The sequence below is a fragment of the Danio rerio genome, chromosome 1 (assembly GCF_049306965.1).
Source record: "Danio rerio strain Tuebingen ecotype United States chromosome 1, GRCz12tu, whole genome shotgun sequence".
NCBI lineage: Eukaryota > Metazoa > Chordata > Actinopteri > Cypriniformes > Danionidae > Danio > Danio rerio.
In genome coordinates, this window is record NC_133176.1 from 19,992,478 (window position 1) to 20,012,710 (window position 20,233).

At 34.1% G+C, this 20,233-nt stretch overlaps 1 protein-coding gene and 1 long non-coding RNA gene across 2 annotated transcripts in view; one reads left to right on the forward strand and one right to left on the reverse strand.

The window, feature by feature from the left end:
* The window catches only part of LOC137490653 (uncharacterized), a 208,573-nt gene extending 192,124 nt beyond the window's left edge, over nucleotides 1–16,449 (forward strand). Inside the window, exon 7 of the long non-coding RNA XR_012405875.1 lies at nucleotides 14,601–16,449. This is a non-coding gene — a long non-coding RNA (uncharacterized lncRNA). The remainder of the gene's footprint in view (nucleotides 1–14,600) is intronic.
* klhl5 (kelch-like family member 5) overlaps nucleotides 1–20,233 on the reverse strand; it is a 121,425-nt gene that overhangs the window by 91,820 nt on the left and 9,372 nt on the right. The window lies entirely within an intron of this gene.

Consider the following 20,233-nt stretch of genomic DNA (forward strand, 5'->3'; position numbering starts at 1 on the left):
CAGCATGAGTTCATTTACGTAGATGATGGTGTGTTCAACCTGACGAGAACACAGAGTAGAAGAAATCATTGGCCACAGTGCTATAGTCAATGTCCCAGGGCAACGTGGGGGAAATATACAGTAACACGTGCAGACAAATGTCATTACAAAGAATGGGGTCCTCCACTGCCATGCCCATATGGGCCCTTACTGTATAACACAGCACATATACTTACATTCTTGGACCAATTGCACAACATAACTGCAGCAAATCAAATTGGTCATACCCAGTACATTGTTGTCTGGGACAATGTGTCTTTCCACCGTTCTGCTCTGGTTCAGAACTGGTTTTAGCAACATCCACATTTTACCGTCCTATATCTTCCACCATACTCTCCATTCCTCAACCCTATAGAAGAGTTTTTCTCGGCATAGTGGTGGAAAGTATATGATCTTCATCTCCGAGCTGAGGTACCCCTCATCCAAGCCATGGAGGAGGCCTGTGACCAAATGGAGGTAGCAGCAATACATGATTCTACATTCAAGACACTTCTTTCCAAGGTGTCTTGCTAAGGACAACATTGCAATTGATAATTCTCATGCCAGATCCAGCTAGGCGAAGAGACAATGTCTAACTTACAATTCAATACGTAAAGTGACATGTTACAGTACTTTGAATCTTCATGCCAACATGTTGAACATCTTGAGGAATAAATGAGTTTCTTCAGTGCTCAGCATTGTTCTTGAGTAGTGTTTGGTGAATTTACTTTATATTTGTACTTTGTTGATGGTAGCCTACTCTAATCATAGGGAAGTAGAAGTGCTAAAAGAGTTTTAGGTTTATCACAGCAGTGTGTAACTCGTGCAAACAGTGTATAGTAAATGTGAAAATGTGTCTTATGGTAAAAAAAGTGTGGTTTTTAAATAGAAGTCTATAGTTTTTATAAGAGTGTTTAATTATTCAAAGGATCTGTAGTGTTTTGCTAATTGGGTGTGTGGTTGTGCAAATTGTGTGTACTGTTTTGAAAACACGGGCCCTGTTTTGAAAATCGTGCTTAAGCAATCCAAAAAAAACTGTAATAAACCTGCGTATGGATCCGCACTTCCTTTGTCAGCCTCCACTTCACATTACAGAGGGACATATACAGCGATATCAGGCCAACGTTAGCATTTTCCAAGATCTCCTATTGCACCTTTAAATCTGCTTTATTCAGCAAATGCTATGAGTATTTAGCCTGATCTAGAGGAAGCGAGGAAACGACGAGGAAACGTATTTTACGTTTTGTCAGTTTAGTAGCTTTTTCATATGAATTCATACAAGTTCAGTCATTCGAAAACGTACGATTTTTAAAAGAAGGCACCTTAAATTTCATCGCCATTGGGGGTTAAGTAAATCATACTAAATTGTTCGAATTTGATTGTAAGAATTCATATGAATTAGCCACTAAATCAAAAAGTTACGAATTGACAAGAGTAGCTTTTTCTTAGTCATGCTTACAATCAATCGCCTAGTGCATTTACTATTTTGATGATGAAATTCATGTTATGCTGACCCTCGTGAAGGCATTAAAAGTTAAAAAAACTGTACTTTGGACATTAGACTACAAACTTGAGTGTGTAGAATAGACAGCAGGATTGGGTTGTGCTGCAGAGACCTAATTTACTTTCTTTCATCACACACAGAGTAAAACCACTGTAATGGCATCTCTTTCATCAGGTCATGCTATCATACACATTTCCACACTTCATTTCGGCTACATCCATCATTGAAAACACACACACAAACAACATCTACTTACACTCACATACCATGTAATCTCATCCCTGAAACCCAAAGCTGAACCGGGCTCAGAGGTTAGATGTCTCATTGCTTTGATTCATGTCTGCAATAGTTGTGGGAGGAAATATGCTTCATTCCTTAAGAGAAAAAAAACATGATGCACATTTCCCTGAAACATATGGATATTTATAGTCAACTGTATACACACATACAGTATATAGTGTCATTTCAATATGTGCTCATTTCTGCTTTTCAGAGAGCCGCATATACACATGCAAACATCTTACTATTCAGAGTGTGTTTCTTTCCAAATAGCATTCTTCCTGCTCTGGTGCATTCATATTTCCTCTACTGCCATTGGATGAAATTATAGGACAGATCCAGACACACACACATGCGCACGCAGGCACACTATTCACTCCAAACTCATCAGCCAAAATATCACAGAGCCCATTTTCCACACAGCAATGACATTTTTATCCTCTGCTCATCCGTCCTTTTACTGATTCTCATATCGCTCTCCCTTAAGCTGAACAGGACGCAGGGCAGAAACTGAATGCAGATAGAGGTGATACAGGGGCGAGCCAGCAGGGTGTAGATGTCAGAGGAGATGGACGGAGGAATGGATTTAAAAAGAGAGGAAAAATTTCCTCCTGAAATATAGCGTTGCAGGCTTGTGGTTAGGAGAATGAACACATCTGGGCGGCAGACCACCTCCAGAAACAATCCCCCTTTTTTTTAATATCCTGTACTGAGGAAAACCCTCAGGATGTCTGTTAGAGCTCAGGCAGGGATGTACATTTATAAAGACCCAAAGATTCAGCTTTACAATTCACTAACAAACTGTGAATTAACAATTGCAACTGTGCTTGTCGTTTTTAATAATACTGTAAATTTTACAGTGGTTTGTACTGTCTGGTATGTTTTATGTGAAAAAAAAAACATGAAATTGCGGTGTTTTTAAATATGTGCTATTGAAATCCCTTGTTTTATTGGGGGCGGGGGTTAAGTGTACATGGAAAGGTTATTCAGATATGCTTTAACATGGTAATGTCTTTTTTTTTTTGCAAATATACCATGAAATTAATATGGAATTCTACATCAGTGCCTTATATGAACATAATATAAAACCTTGTTTTTTGGGCAAGTACCAGAGTAATACCATATCTTAATAAATTTGGGTGTACTAGTATTTCAATAATTATTGTTAGTTATTTTGTTACGTAAGCTCCAGATTTGGCTTAAGTATTGACTAATCTAGTGTATATGCACAAATATAATATTGTATAGCTTCCTATTAAAATATGAATTTAAAAGATAGATTTGTGAGGGCTGTACTTATATATGCTGAGCACTGTACATGTTTTATCATAAAATCATAATACACTATTAAAAGATAGCTGTAAGTTAACATTATTCATGTTTTTCTTTTATGCTTTTGAATTGCACTGTGAAAACCTGATCTATTCTTCAACAACTTTTCATGACAAAAAGTCTAAAAAAGTTTTTTTAACTGACGTTTGTAATAGTCAATTTTATTAGTGGTATTGGAAATGACAGTATAAAAAGCTGATGATAGCAGCAAGTACCTTTTCTGTTATTTTACAGACTTATTTCTATATTTATTGTTTATTAATGACTTTTATTAAGTATAAAAGTAGACAAAAGGAGAGATCAAGGTGCCTAATAACCATAAATAAAAAGAAAACACCCATGAATTACACAAAAAAACTGTTAAATAACGGATATTATTTTGTATTATTTAAATTCTAAAAATAAATAATACTATGACATCACAATGTATACATGAGAATATCATATTTTGGACAGATTTTTGAAAGTGGTCTAAAACAAAGATGGTTCATGATACTGTAGGTTCTTTACATGTATCATTTTATTTAGAATAACTGTATCATCCTGAATATCTTTTTTTTTTTTTTGCTAAAATGATTTGTGTTGAAGTAAAGGTTTTTAATATTTATAAGCATACTCACAAAAACACATCAAATATAATTGACGTTCTCTGACTTTTTTTCTTCTAACACTATAAAGGGCTCACTTACTGTCTCTTTCCCCCCTACTTTACTGTACTGTAAGCCGTAACTTTAAACTCAATTGCGCATTTCAGATCCAGTTATATCTTACAACCTCATCATCCACAGAGAGAAACTGACACTTAATTACACCACATTACACACGTACTGTAAAAATGAACCTACATCGTAGAGAACTGTGATGGTGATTTTTCACTGGAACTTGTTCTTCATTGCATTTATCTGTTCCTGTTTCTGTTTACTTGTTAGAGTACTGTCATTTTCACATTTTACTGTTACAAACATAAAAATGTAGGTATCTGATTTGTACTGTCTAGTATGTTTCATGTTCAATATCATATTAATTAGGGGCGATGCAGTGGCGCAATAGGTAGTGCTGTCGCCTCACAGCAAGAAGGTCATTGGTTTAAGCCTCTGCTGGGTCAGTTGGCGTTTCTGCGTGGAGTTTGCATGTTCTCCCTGCGTTCGCGTGGGTTTCCTCCGGGTGCTCCGGTTTCCACCACAGTCCAAAGACATGCGGTCCAGGTGAATTGGGCAAGCTAAATTGTCCATAGTGTATGAGTGTGAATGAGTGTGTATGGATGTTTCCCAGAGATGGATTGCAGCTGGAAGGGCATGCACTGGGTAAAAAATGTGCTGGATAAGTTGGCGGTTCATTCCGCTGTGGCGACCCCGGATTAAGAGACTAAGCTGAAAAGAAAATGAATGAATGAATTATATTAATTATATAAATCACCAACACAAATATTATCTATGGAAGGGTATAATTATTCTATTTACCACAGTAAATAAATAAATAAATGGTTATTTATTCATTAATTTTGGCTTAGTCCCTTTATTAATCAGGGTTCGCCACAGCGGAATGAACTGCCAGCATATGTTTAACGTAGCAGATGACCTTCCAGCCGCAACCCATCACTGTGAAACACCCATACACACTCGCATTCACACACATACACTACAGCCAATTTAGCTTTTTCAATTCACCTATACCACATGTCTGGACTGTGGGGGAAACCAGACTAAATAAATAAATACATACATACATAAAAAGATACATAAATAAATAAACAAATAAAAGAGTTATAAAACAAATAAATAAATAAAAGGCTTATAAAATAAATAAATAAACAAATAAAGAGTTAGATAAACAATAAATAAATAAAAGGTTTATATAAATAAATAAATACATACATAAATAAATAAAGAGTTAAACAATAAATACATAAATAAAAGGGTTATATAAATAAATAAATAAAGAGTTAGATAGACAATAAATAAATAAAAAGGTTGGGAAATTAAATAAAAGATTTATATAAATAGATAAACACATCAATAAATAAATAAGGAGTAAGACAATAAATAAATAAATAAATAAATAAATAAATAAATAAAAGGGTTATATATATATATAAATAAATAAATAAGGGCTTGGCAGTGGTTACAAACTGAGATTTATTTGAAATACATAAAACATTTTATGATTAAAATGTCATTTATAATCATTTGCATGAATTGTAGCTGAACACAATTCAAAAACACGGGAAATTAATAATCTCTCTAAATAATTGACTTCTATACTATCATTTGTAACACCTAGCTGTTATTCGTATTAGTATTCTACCTCAAAATGAATACAATGTGCAGTATATACGGTAATGCACAAATGTTACCATAGTAACATAAAGATATGTGGGCATATATACAAACCAAGATATTGCTGCATTACATGTATCACAGAAATTGCATGCTGTTTTTACCATTTAGTATGGTATTTTATCTTGTAATAAATCTTGATATACTGTATAGAAATAAAGAAATATATATCAAAGTTAAAATAAATATCAAAGTAATTTCATATGTAATCAATTGGTTTAGTCAGAACTGCCACAGCCTGCTCTGAACTGTTTAAAAGTACAAGTGTGTGTTTGCTATAGGCATATGTTTCCTAGGATACCAATTTGTCCTCGATGAGCCTCGTAATATTTCATAGCTCAAGTTTTATGATATTGAAAAACGATACACACAGCAGCAGAGGCGAACAGACACAAACACTGACACCCTAGAGATAAGTCCAGGAGATCAGGAGATCTCGACACCGTTTGCTTTCCATCAAAGAGGGGATAAACTGAAATGTCCTAAAATGAAATGAATCCACAAGCTTGAAGCCTCTAGACCTAAAGACCCCAGGGTATCTTCAAGAGATCGTAAAACGCATCCTGGATGGCTGAATCCACGCCTTTGTTTCTCTTAAACATAAACAAATATAATAAATATTCCATGGTCAGTCTTGAGTCGAGCTGTTCTCACACACACTTGTCGTTTACGAGCCTCTCGCAAGCTTGTCGTATAAGAATCATAAATAGTGCTGCAGAAGTAAAAAACAGATCATTCAGGTTTTCACGAGGGAAAAACACGTGAACATACAGGAGAGAGAGGAGTGTGTGTGTACACCTGGGGTCTGACCTGCATACACACTCATGAGGCGCTATAATGCTGAACACAACTGATGGGTGAGAGAGAAAGAAAGTGCATGTGTGTGTGTGTGTGTCATATACCTGCTGATTTGGAGGTTCAATTCCTCTAGCTCTTTCAACTCACTGTGTTTTCTTCTAGTAATCTTTATTATTTGCATCTGTTTACTTAAACAATGCTCTTTTATACGCACTCGTCATGGCTGAAAAACATTTAATTCCATTATTTTCCCTCCTTTAGGCACTGTATGTCTGCACTATCATTGAAAACATTGGGATGTCTCTTCTGCATGCAGTTTTTTAATCAAAATCATATAAAAAATTATATTGGGAAACAGTGCTTAATTTGAAAAATATGAGGTCCCGGAACAGATCTGGGTTACGGATCCAGCATGTTACCAGAGGAAGGAGAGGTGTCATAGACGAAATTGTAGAATGGCCGGGAGGGGGTTGGGGGGTGGGGGCTGTATGGGTTGTGTTGGAGGGGGGCAGGTTGAATCAGTAAAATGAGGTTCCATCACAAATTAAGCCCTGTTGTGAAATATTATTTCAATTGAAAATAACTGTGTACATCTAACTTCTGATTGAATTCTTTGTTCAGCATTCAGCATATTGTATATTATTACTGGTGTTTAATGATCTATAATACTTATTATTATTAATGCAATAATACATTTTTTTATCAAAATTGTGATACATTTTGCTTGAAAATTCTTTGATGAATAAAATGTTCGAAATAACAACATTTAATTTGACTTCCTTATTAATATGTCACTTTTAATCACTTTAATAGGACAATAATTTCGTATTATTATTAACTCAGGCAGCACGGTGGCTCAGTGGTTAGCAGTGTCGCCTCACAGCAAGAAGGTCACTAGTTCGAGTCCCTAGGCCAGTTACCATTTCTGTGTGGAGTTTGCATGTTCTCCCTGTGTTAATGTGGGTTTCCCTCAGGCGCTTCAGTTTCCCCCACAGTCCAAAGAGATGCAGTATAGGTGAATTGGATGAACTCAGTTGATTGTAGTGTATGAGTGTGTGTGAATGAGAGTGAATGGGTGTTTCTCAGTGCTGGGTTGTGGCTGGAAGAGCATGCGTTGCATAAAACATATGCTGGAACAGTTGGCAGTTCATTTTGCTGTGGCGACCCCTGATAATCAGGGACTAAGCCAAAGGAACAGGAATGAATGAATATTAACAACTAAAAATATATTTATTACTAGAATTAATAATACTGTTTCTAAACTGAAACTAATATCCTGAAATTGTTAAACATTAAGTCTAGTCTAGACTCCTGAATTATAGAGACTGATCACCAGCTCTGTTCACACTCTACTGTATGATGACTGAAGAGGTGCTTTTTCACAAAGATTACTGACCATAGTTGTGCTCTTTCATCCTTGACTGCTCTGGAAGGAAAATAAATTGTACAATGTTGGCCTATCCTTCACACTGGATTTTCTTTCTTGCAAGTGAGTTGTAATTATTTTCAATATAAATATTTATATAGCGCTGTTTTCTCAAAATATTGAATTTAAACAGTAACTTGCCGTTTTAAATTTAAATACACTCTTTTTGTGCTGCACGGTGGCACAGTGGGGAGGACGTTCGCCTCACAGCAAAAAGGTCGCTGGTTCGAGCCTCGGTTGGGTCAGTTGGCATTTCTGTGTGGAGTTTGCATGTTCTCCCTGTGTTCTTGTGGCTTTCCTCCAGGTGTTCAACTCTTTTTATATAGTAGTTATATATTAATCTTAATCTTAAAACGTTGTTTTATACACATTTATTTAGATTTTACTGTTCAATTTTGTTTAACTTGTTTAAAACTATTCAATTTTGACAAAAAAAATCAGAATTCTGATAACAAAACATGCAATTGAACTAACTTTCATCATCCCTAAAATTTGATTATGTTTATCTTATAATGTCCATAAAAATACTGAAGCAAAGGAATGAGGAACTTTCAGTGCTACTGCATATTTTAACCATCTAGGTGCAAAGTCTAAAGCACAAGGCGCAAAGTATTAAGGGTGTATCTGAATCCACTTTTGCTATTTAAAGGACGGAAAAATAAAGTTTGCGCCCCGGCAGATGGTCTAACAGGGTTGTGCTTTTCTTCATAAGTAATGGGTGTGTTTTGAGTATAACGTGATTAAACCAATCAAAGTACCATCTCTTATTCCCTTTAAAAGTCAGTTGCGTCGTGCCATAGCACACTAGCTATTTACATGGCAGACTGAATGCTTCATTAGCAAGAAAACAGTTAAACAGACCATCTGCAGCAAGGATAAATAATGAGCCTCCTCCATTCAGCCTCTTTACTTTCTCTTTCTCTTCACTTTTACTCTTTACGTTGTTTGCACTCCACTGAAGACATCCATCGGCCTACATACTTAACTTTGTTTGTTAAGCCCAAATATTTGTTTCAAAACTATTTCTAAATTCAGTTCTAATTTCCACAAACGAATAAATGAACAATAATAACGACGTATGGTTAAAAAACTAAGATATATCCAAACACATCCTGTTCTTACCCCCCATTTGATAATGCATACAACTCCAAAACATGACAGGTGGACAAATCTAAAAAAATTTTAATAAAACAAATATAAATATGCATATAATAAATAATACTGCAGATAATAATAATAACATTATACAAAAGAAAATTGTCATGAACAAACAGAAAAAAGCCGCTTGGAAGTAGGGGTTTTATATTATGTAGAAAATATTAATTTTTGTAACATTTTAATCCTTAGATTTCATATGTAAAGATATTTGTGTATTGCTGTAGATCCTGTGTGTATTAAGCAATGTGTAAGCGTTCAGACCTGCATAGGTGCACAACTTTCGTGCTCTGCGGTGCACTTTAGATTAGCTTTTAGTTGGTCAATGGCGCAGTCTATTTCAGTTCATCAAAATATCAACATTCCAACAATGCACCTTAACACACCTACTTTATAGCCCATTGTAACACAATGGCACAAATTAATTAGCTATTTAAACTACATGGCACAAAACATGAAAATTGGGGTTGCACTAGTCTGAAAATAGCAACAAATTGTGCCAAACACATCTTGCGCCTTATTGCGCCGGGTGTAAAGGCATAAAGTAGGACTGCACATGCCTCTCTCTTTAGAGAAAAAATAAATTAATGAATCAATTTGTGTAAAAGTGTGCAGAAAAAGGCTGCCTGGCAACATAGTGTCACAGTGTCATCTAAAACATGAGACAAGGTCTTCATATGCTCACCGTGTGCGTGTATGCGCATATATTCATTTTCTGTTCCCTCTCCATATGTTCACATGCAAAATACAGTGACAGCGTCAAACGCAAACACTCAGAGGTCAGAATTATTTGGTATAAGGTCAACTAACCTGACAGTACAAGCATAATCTGACAGACAAACTTGTGTAATTCCTACTCAATTACATGATTAGCTGACAAACATTTACTGGCAAACAAGGGAGGAAGCAGAAAGGAGTGGCAAACATCAACTGTAAACCAAAAACTCAAAGTTTTCGAGAGTGTGTGTGTGTGCGCGTGGATGAGCAGACCGAGCCTTAGACCATCTGTGAGTCGGAGAAGCCAATTTTCCGCCCCTGGACCTTCAAAACCAGCGCTGAGCGAAAGCGCTGCCAAGAAGCCAAAGATTTTAATGCCAAGAAAATCCCTTTCCTCTTTCAGTCTGCCGTTCAGCCTCCATCTGCGCTGACAGGGGCTTGTGTGTTTAGACAGCTCCCTGCCATCTTTCATCATCTGTCCCTTGTCTGCGTTTCAGTCTACAATCCGCTGAGAAGTGGCGATTAACAAATTAACACACAAACCACAATATGATGACTCACAATGCCGTAATTACTGGATTTAGTATATGTAAGCATAACAGGGTTGAATAGGAGACAAGGAGCTCATAGCGTTTTTGGATGTAGTGCTGGAAAACGTCATTATATGTATGAATATAGCGACATCCATGACATCCATTTTGACTGAACATATGTTTTCGGTTTATTTGCGTTTTTTTGTTCTTTATTTATTTGGACAACGGTGGAGGATTTGAAATAAGAGCACCGCAGCATAATGTGTCAAAACTCATACATCAACCATTAATCTTTTTGTTGATCCGCCATCTGTTTTATGATGATTTGCCATGCTTTATGTTAATTTATAGAGAAGTTGAAGGTGAATGATGTTGGGTGTTAAACAAGCAACGCTCAATTTTTTATTAATTTATTTATATTTTATAATGATTTTATAATAAATTTTAATTTTATAATAAATAAACAAAATTAAGTTTTTAATTTTTGTCAACTCTCGTTATTTCCTATATATGGCTTTTGTGCTTTTATAGAGTGGGAGTTAGTAAACATATTCAAGAGCGTGCACAGATGGGGAGCATTTTGATCGATGTAGTGGGCCGCTCTGGCCCAAAATGCCAGGGCCGATTTTATTTGTCCCAGTCCAGCCCTGCAATGAGTACAGTTGTTTGTATTTAATGAATACTTTATTATTATTATTATTATTATTATTATTTTCCATATCTGTAACACCTGAATTTTGGCATTTTTTTGCAGTCCACTAAGAATCCAACATGGAAATCAATGTTTTCTTATTGGCATTGATTGTTTTGAAATTCGAATGGCTTTAACATGCCTGTGTTTTACTTTCTGTAATAAATATGTCTGTTGAACCAGGATCTTGATGGTTTATTGTGGGTTTGTTGTTTACATGAAGAAATCTGTGTTACAAGTTAAACAAAAATTCTAATAATGAATTATATTTTGCATTTAAATAGTATTTGTCTTGCGTTTACATTAATTTTACATTCGAACAGCTAAAATTACAAGTTTCAGTCTTTTAAATGCGATTAATCGCGATAATTTTTTTTTGAAAAGTGCGATTAATTTGTTAATTTTTTTTAATCGATTGACAGCAGTAATATATATATATATATATATATATATATATATATATATATATATATATATATATATATATATATATATATATATTTATATATATATATATATATATATATATATATATATATATATATATATATATATATATATATATATATATATTTCTCAAATGATGTTTAACACAGCAAGGAATTTTAACAGTATTTCCTATAATATTTTTTCTTCTAGGCTTATTTGTTTTTTTGTTTTTTTTACCTTGAATAAAAGCATGTTTAAATATTTTGAAACCCCTTTTAAGGTCAATATTATTAGCCCCCTTAAGCAATATATATTTTGATTGTCTGCAGAAGAAACTACTGTTATACAATGACTTGCCAAATTACCCTAATTAAGCCTTCGAATTGCACTTTAATCTAAATGCTTGTATTTTGAAAAATATCTAGTAAAATATTATCTAATGTCATCATAGCAAAGATAAAAGAAATCAGTAATTACAACTGAGATATCAAAACTATTTTGTTCAGAAATTAGTTGGAAAAAAAAAACTTCTTTCCATTACACAGACATTAGGGAGGAAAAGTGTTGCTAATACTGAGGAGGGCTAATAATTCTGATTTCAACTGTATATATTTGTACAGATATGACTGTTATTTTCCACCCTGCAAAGTAAAGAGAAATAAATACAATAGAACAAAAATATGAAGCAAACTGTGCTTTAAGCATCTTCACCGTAAGAAAAACACTTTAGCTACAGCAGTCCTTCAGTCAAGAGCAGTAAGGGATTTTATCTTTGTTAGATTACTAATGATAAAAACAGGCGGCAGCAGGATTATCGCGCTGTCACTTTAATGGTTTCTTTCTCACGTGTCTTTTGATTCTCAACTCATTTGTTTATTGCACAAATGAGGGTTAATATGAATAATCACTAAACACCGCGTTTTGACACCTATTTGACCATTAAAGTGCTCACGTTAAGAAGATTTTAAATGTGTGCACTCTGCTCATCTCAGTGCGAATGAGACTTCTGACTGTGACTTCTGACTGTGTGCGAACCATACACACACATAAGCACGCGGTCTTTCGTGCTTTTAAGAGCAACAAATATGTACAACTGGAAAGGGGGCGGCATATGATGCAATAATCTTTTATCTCGATTAATGGTTTTTCATAATCGTTAGAAGCCAAAATCGAAATTGAAATCGGATTTTTGATTAATTGCACAGCCCTAGGGCCAGGTATAGATTTTAGGACATGAGAAGACATTGAACATGCACCAATTGCCAAGACAAACTTTTCTTATCATTGAAATAATAAAGGCAAGAAAAGAGGACAAGAAAAGGGAATCTAAACAACTGCTAAAGAACATAAACTATATTTTTCAAAGAATTTGCACTAAACAAGGCCACAGTTCATTAAAAAATACAAATCAATTCTTAGTTTGTAGTTTGTGCAACAATAATGATGGGTTAGGTTTTTAAACACAAACCTAACAAGGAGGAAATCCATAAAAAGATTTCATAAAGAAAGCCACACAGTCTCGGGTTGCCCAGTGAAACACAATGCAAAGAGAATCTATTGAGCGACTGTCTGCTGTATTGAACCACCGTTTTGATGACTGAACAAATGCAGAGGGCCAAACACACCAACATTCCTTCACAAAGGTCACCTTAAAGCCTGCTGAATTGATCAGAGAGAGAGTGAGAGAGAGAGAGAATGAATCTGACTCCAGAGGATGAGGTACATCCAATGCTGCAGTGACCTACTGAATAAAACCACTCAGGCAAATGATGTGCGCATGAGGTGAAAACTGCATCCAAACATCTTTCAATTTCAGAGATGGGAGCTCAGGTTTGGGGACCAATGCTTGTAATCTCAAAAAGCTACGCTGAAAAAATTGGATGAAGTCAGATTACTCTAAATCTTTGCCTCAAAACATTCGAGTAAACTAAATTGTTTTTTATTTATTTTTTACATTTTTATTTTGTACTACAACTACGTTTGTGGCAGCACACAAGTTTTATTTCATCAACAATCCATAGCAGTAGCTAGCAAAATCATGTGTTATTGTTACTATTGAAGGCTCATTGGTAATAGATGCTTCAGCCTACATTTGTGAAACCGCAAAACATATTTGGTTTTGTTTCCACACGGATGATATTTGCAGTGATATATTGATCAAAGAAGGATTATATTTGTGCAGTTATTTGCATCATAATCAATACCACAAAACACCTTAATAATGTCTGTGATCTGTAAACAAACTTATACTAAATTAAAAGAAGTCTTGTAGTATGATTTTCTTTAAAAAATCTCAATGGTTGTATTCGGTAGAAATGGATATTAAATTTGATGATGGCTCACAGTTGTCTTTTTTTATTAGAATATGCAAAAAAAGTACACAAATTGGGATCATACAAATACAAAGAAAATGAAACATAAAAAAAAAAAAAACAACAACAATATAGTCAGGTACTGGTAGGTGCGTGTGTGTGTGCGTTCGTGCATGTGTGCAAGTGTTCATGCATGGGCATGTTAAGGTAACTTGGTGGACAGGCCAGAGTACATACATAAGGGACAATAACATTCAATGAATGAAGCAAGTATCATAGATATAAATAAAACAGACAAAAAGAAACCAGACAGTGGTAAGGAGTAACAACAAAGCTTGTAATGTATAACAGTAATAATAACAGTAACAAGAAAGAAAGGACAACAGTAATAATAACTGACAACAACACTAATAATAAATCACAAGTACTACACCAGCTACTACTACAGAAAGTTACTAATATTACAACTACTGCTGCTACTACAGCCACAACCACAACTAATACTACAATGTTTACTACAACTGATACTACTGCAACAATGACTACTACTATACTACTACATCGTCTACTACAACTGATACTACAATAACAATGTCAACTACTACTACAGCAATTACTGCTACTACAATATCTCCATCGACAACATCTACTACTTCTGATATTACTAGGCCAACAACGACTACTACTGCTACTACTACTACACCTTTACTACTTCTGATACCACTATACCAGGGGTGGCCAACCCCGTTCCTGGAGAGCCACCTTCCTGGAGATTTCAGTTGCAACCCATATCAAACACACCTGCCTGTAATTATTAGGTGGTGTTGAGGTCCTAATTAATTGGTTCAGGTGTGTTTGATATAGGTAGCAACTGAAACCTGCAGGAAGGTGGCTCTCCAGGAACAGGGTTGGCCACCCCTGCACTATACCAATGACATCTACTTCTCAATTATTTTCCCTATTATTGATTATGTTGATATTATTAAAACAATACATCTGATATTAAATTTACAACCTTTAAATACTGTCTTCAACTCTCTATATAGGTTTGTTTAAAGATGTCCGTATAGAACCCATCATTGCACTAATTTGATTTGCTTAGGCCTAAGTTTCACAGACAATTTCATTTCTTTTTAAATGTGTTTATTTTAGTTTCCCATCGTATTTAAAGCATTTTTTTGTTCAATTTACCTCCTCATGTTCTCTTCGACATATGCAAAATAATTATTTTTTGCTCCAAGAATTAAAACAGAAAGTGGCCAAGGCCATAGGTCCTTTCAATACAAAAGCTCCTTTTGACTGGAACAATCTTCCTTCTTCTTTTAGATCAACTAAGATATTTAATCTTTTCAGGTCTCATTTATCTTCATTTTTGCAGAAGATTTGTAAGTGTTATTAATCTTGGCTTCTATTTAAATGCTTATTATTAATTTGTATATCAAATTGTAATTTTGATTATGTTTTTGTTTTCTTAGGCTTTAGACTGTGGGAAGTGTGCTGCTAGTTTGTTTGTTTGTTTGTTACTTTGTTTGTTTTTGTTAAGCTGTATGTTTGTTATGATGTGACGTGATGTACTCTGTTTAATTTATGTGCTTCTTAGGGATCCCCTGAAAAAGAGATGGTTCATTTCAAGGAGCTATTCCATTTAATAATAAATTCAAATTCAAATATTTACCTCACCTGTCCATTTCCATATGAGCAACTTTTATAGTCTGGTCAGTTTGTTCAGTAGCTCACTTTGAATCTGGTGAATCATGTTTCCACAAAAGAGATAAAAGGAAAGGTAAAATCAAGGTAAAACTCTGTGCCTGCAGAGCATTTTTCGCGTACTTTTCCAATCGAAAACACTATTGGTTGGGTTTAGCAAAGAGTTTAGCTAAGTGGTTTACTATGCGATATGTTTGACAAGTCTGCCTTATAAACGTGTAGCCTACAAGATGGACATATAGCAGCAAAGTACTGTTGTTTACTAGGTCGTCTAAAAGCACGAGTGGTTTCACTTTCTCTAGAGAGCTTGAGTGCACTTGCCATGCATCTATATTTGAAAAATGAACTTGAGCTCATAATAATAATGTGCGCATGATTATTGAAGTGCTCCTGACAACCTTTCAAAAATAGACAAACATGAGAGTGAAGTGTTCTTTCAGCAACCCAAAACATGAACAAACTTCCATGCTTAATTATTACAATCGCCTTTTGGACTATTATGAACTCGGAATGATGGAATTACTGTTTAACAAGATGTTAAAGTTACCTGTGTCGAAGAATAAAGATAAGGGGTCTTTATTTGTTTTGTATCGTTTATGAACCCAAATAAGGCCTAAATGTGTTTTGGGTATTTTTTTTTATTTGTAATTGGTAACATTTCAGAGATTGTAAGTCTCTGTATGTGTTCATAAATGTTTTATTAATTTTTTTTTGTTTTATTTAAATCGCAGACGTTACAGTAGGATATTTTGCATTATCATTGATCAGCAGGTATAATCCAATCCTGTTCATAGAAAGGCTAGTAATTATCATTTATTTAAACGTAAGTATTTATGTATATAAATCATTTGTTTAGTAAAAAGTGGTTCTCATACGACATGTAAACTTCAAGCGAGAATGACTTCGACTGCAACTTTGTGTCGAACACCACCTCTATCAAAAGGGTGGTACCATTTGGCAGTGGAGACAAAAGCCTGATAAAGGTGACCCATAACGAACTGTACCATACTGTAGCACCCAGTGTAAATGAAGCATAAGTAATGCACTTCATATTCACAAAAATGTAGCACCCTCTTGTGGATTTATCATCTTAAACGTGCAACAAAACGTAACCAGAGCAACGTTCTACATTTAGCAGAAATGTAGGCTGAGCCACGAAATTTACTTTGATACGTGTATAATAATTTATCATTTTTTATAGGGCTGCACGATATTGGAAAATATGATGTTGCATATATATATATTGCAATATATATATATATATATATATATATATATATATATATATATATATATATATATATATATATATATATATATATATATATATATATATATTGCAATATGTATTTTGATATAAATGACTTTAACAGCCCTATTTGGAAATAATTCATTCAATTTGATTGGGATTTTTTTTCAGGATTCTTAATAATATTCAGCTACAGAAGTTGAATATTAAAATGTAAAATAGCACTGTAGAGTCTTCATCATATTAATAATTTTATAAATTTAACCTTTATTAAAGGTCAGGCCTTAAAACCACATGCGATGATTTTAACTCTATTGTGGTTATACTGTACTTTGAAATTGTGCTCCCTGGAAAACTATTTCAAATCAACATTGTAGATCCTGTGATGTCACCATTGCGTATGCACACATTGCAATATCAATGTTGAAATGATGTATCGTGCAGCCCTAATTTTTAATACATGAATATAGTAATGAATTCTGCAAAATTATCAGAAAAATCAGAAAATTAACTGTTCACCACAATGATTACCTTACATATTCATACATAAAATCTCTGTAAAACAGACATTACAGCACAACATCAGACAGTAATTAATTAATTACACTTATCAATATCTGTTTTCCATATACAGCCTTACACAACACATACTGGGAACTAGAAATCTGTTCAGTCAATTAAAGTTCACCTTAATACAATTAAATATTTAGTTCTTGTAACTTGTTTCTGTTATGTACAATGATTTTTTTTTAATATTTGAGTGAAATTAAATCAATATGTAGTAGTATGAATATGCAAACACAAAGTATAAACTTGTGTACAGCAAGGGCTGAAATGGGCAACTTGATGCGAACAATGACAAATATATTAAGTATCGTTTTGTATGTAACATGGTGCAGAGCGGAGCCCGCTGGGACAGATTAGTCATGAGCTGTCTTGGAGGAAAACATGAGCTATAATGGCTGCACATCTGTCCAGTGTTAACAGCAGGCGTACTGGGGGAATGGATCAGCAGGAAACTAGTAGAGCAGGGCTGCTAGTTTGAGTTATGAGATTACTCTGACACATTGGCCTGGAGTTTCATCTTTTCCTTGGCTAAAATACATCTTTCCTTGTATTGCCAGAAAGCTTATGCATGCAGTGTGAACACCGTAAGCTGTTAATAGACGATAAATACACATCACTTAAAGTGCTACGTCTGAGAGGTTAAGAAAAGCATCACTCTTTTAAAGTGTTTGTGTGTGTGTGTGTGTTTTTTTATTGGAACACATTCATTCTTTTTTTAGCAATAATCTATTAAAGTGATTAAAAGCAACACACTGCAAAAAAATGCTTTTCTTACTTAGATCTTTTGTCTTGTTTCTAGTGCAAATATCTAAATATTCATAAATCAAGAAGCATTTTCTGGACAAGCAAAAACTATTATGGTGTTTTAAGAAATAATATGCCAAATTTAAAATTTTCACTCAAAATAAGAAATTTTGATTGTTTTAAAGAAAAACTAATTTCATTCATTTTTGGCATTTCTTAAAACAAGACAATAGTTTCTTGCTTGTCTAGAAAATGCTTCTTGATTAAAGAATATTTAGATATTTGGATCAGAAAGATGATAAAACAAATCTAAGATGCTTCATTTTGGGCAGTGCACTAAAAAGATGTGCAAGTCATGTCTTTAAAATTTCAAGATACAAATTAAAAGTTTAAAAGTTTTTTTTTTAAATAAATTCTTTTGTTTAGCGATATATATATATATATATATATATATATATATATATATATATATATATATATATATATATATATATATATTTCTTGCTCAACATTTATAACATTTATAACCAGTGTTATGAAAAGTTTCTTTAGAAAGTATTGAATTACTTGCCAAAAAAGTAACTACTTGCGTTACTTAGTTACTTGTTATAGTAAGCAATGCATTACGTTACCTTTGCTTTTTCTGACCTGGCTGAGGCTTGATCTCTTTTAGAGATTCAGAGTTTTATTTCTTCTTCTTTTTAATACAGGAGTTGATAACACACTGTATAATCTTCTTTTACCATTAAAAAACACATAAAAAATGAATGCAGGACAATATTCTCTTCAGGAAACTGACCCCAGATCTAAACATGCCATATTTACAGATTAATGAAAGTTTAAAGCAATGTGTTTGCTACTTCTGTCCTTTTTATCTTATTAAAAAGTATAATCAGTCTCAGTTCAGATAATCCTCTTTTCCTTTTCTTCAATGCGTTCAAAATAATGAGAAATAATAATCGCAGAAATGTGAGGCTCTGCTATCTTGGTTTCTTTCTGTTCCTGCATTCTCTCATTGTGTACGGGATTCAACGTGACTATGTTCATTTTAATTCAGCAATTTGTTGTTACTTTTTTAAACAACTCTAATATTATTACTGAAAACATAATATTACGTAACTTGCATTACTTGTAATGCGTTACCGCAACACTGTTTATAACATTTATAATTATGAATTATTATAATTATGCATTATTATAATTATTAGAAGTAGGATTATTATATTAAATGAAGTAATAGCTGGCGATGTGGTGGCAGAGTGGGTAGCATGTTCACTTCACAGCAAAAAGGTCGCTGGTTCGAGCCTCAGTTGGGGCAGTTGGCATTTCTGAGTTTGCCTGTTCTCCCCGTGTTCACTTGGGTTTCCCCACAGTCCAAAGACATGTGATATAGGTGAATTGAGTATGCTAAAAAAATGACTATAGTGTGTGTGTGTGTGTGTGTGTGTGTGTGTGTGTGTGTGTGTGTGTGTGTGTGTGTATGAATGTGTGTGTGGATGTTTCCCAGTAATGGGTTGCGGCTGGAAGGGCATCCGCTGCATAAAAAATATGCTGGATGAGTTGGCGGTTCATTCCGCTGTGGCAATCCCAGATTAATAAAGGAACTAAGCCGAAAAGAAAATGAATGAAGTAATAGCTGCTGAAATTTCAGAATTGCCCACAGGAAAAAATTATATTTTAAAATGTATTCAAATCTAATAGCTTATTTAAATGACAATATTTCACAATATTATTGTATTTCAGATCAAATATAACTCTTTTAAAAAACAATCAACAACCCTTTGAACATTTGTCTAAACTTTTTACGAAGAATTAAGGACAACAAATTCTGCTCAAAACATAAAGAAAGATAAAACTGCATTGTGGGTGATGATCAAACACTTCTAAATTCTTTATTTGATATTAATTACACTAATCGGCTACATTTTTTATTCATGTCCCAGTTTGAATCTGTGTGTTTGCTGCTGTGTGTTTCTACAAACGCATTTTTACAATGATGTAATAATTCAGCAGTCCATCCTTGATATAGAACTTCCAACTCTGAACTCACTTCAATCTATAATTCATCTGATATGACTTATTAATGTCTCTTTTCACAGAAAGACACAGTGAGAAATCAACAAATCCCAAGGAGCTCAAAGGGCGGATAGAAGAACAGCTCTTTAGATACACATAGATTAGATTAATCAACATACCCTATGGCTAAAAGCACATGGACATCCAAAAACTCCGTCCATGTGTTTGACATTTAGTTTCCAAACCGCTGGCATTAATAGAAAAATTCTTCCTTTTCCTATGAAAGCTTTTACTCTTCTGGGAAGGCTTTCCACAATGTTGGATCAAGACAGCAGGGATTTTCTCCCAGTCAGACACAAGAGCATCAGTGAAGTCAGGCACTGATGTTGGGTGATGTGCCTTGGCTCACAATCTGCGTTC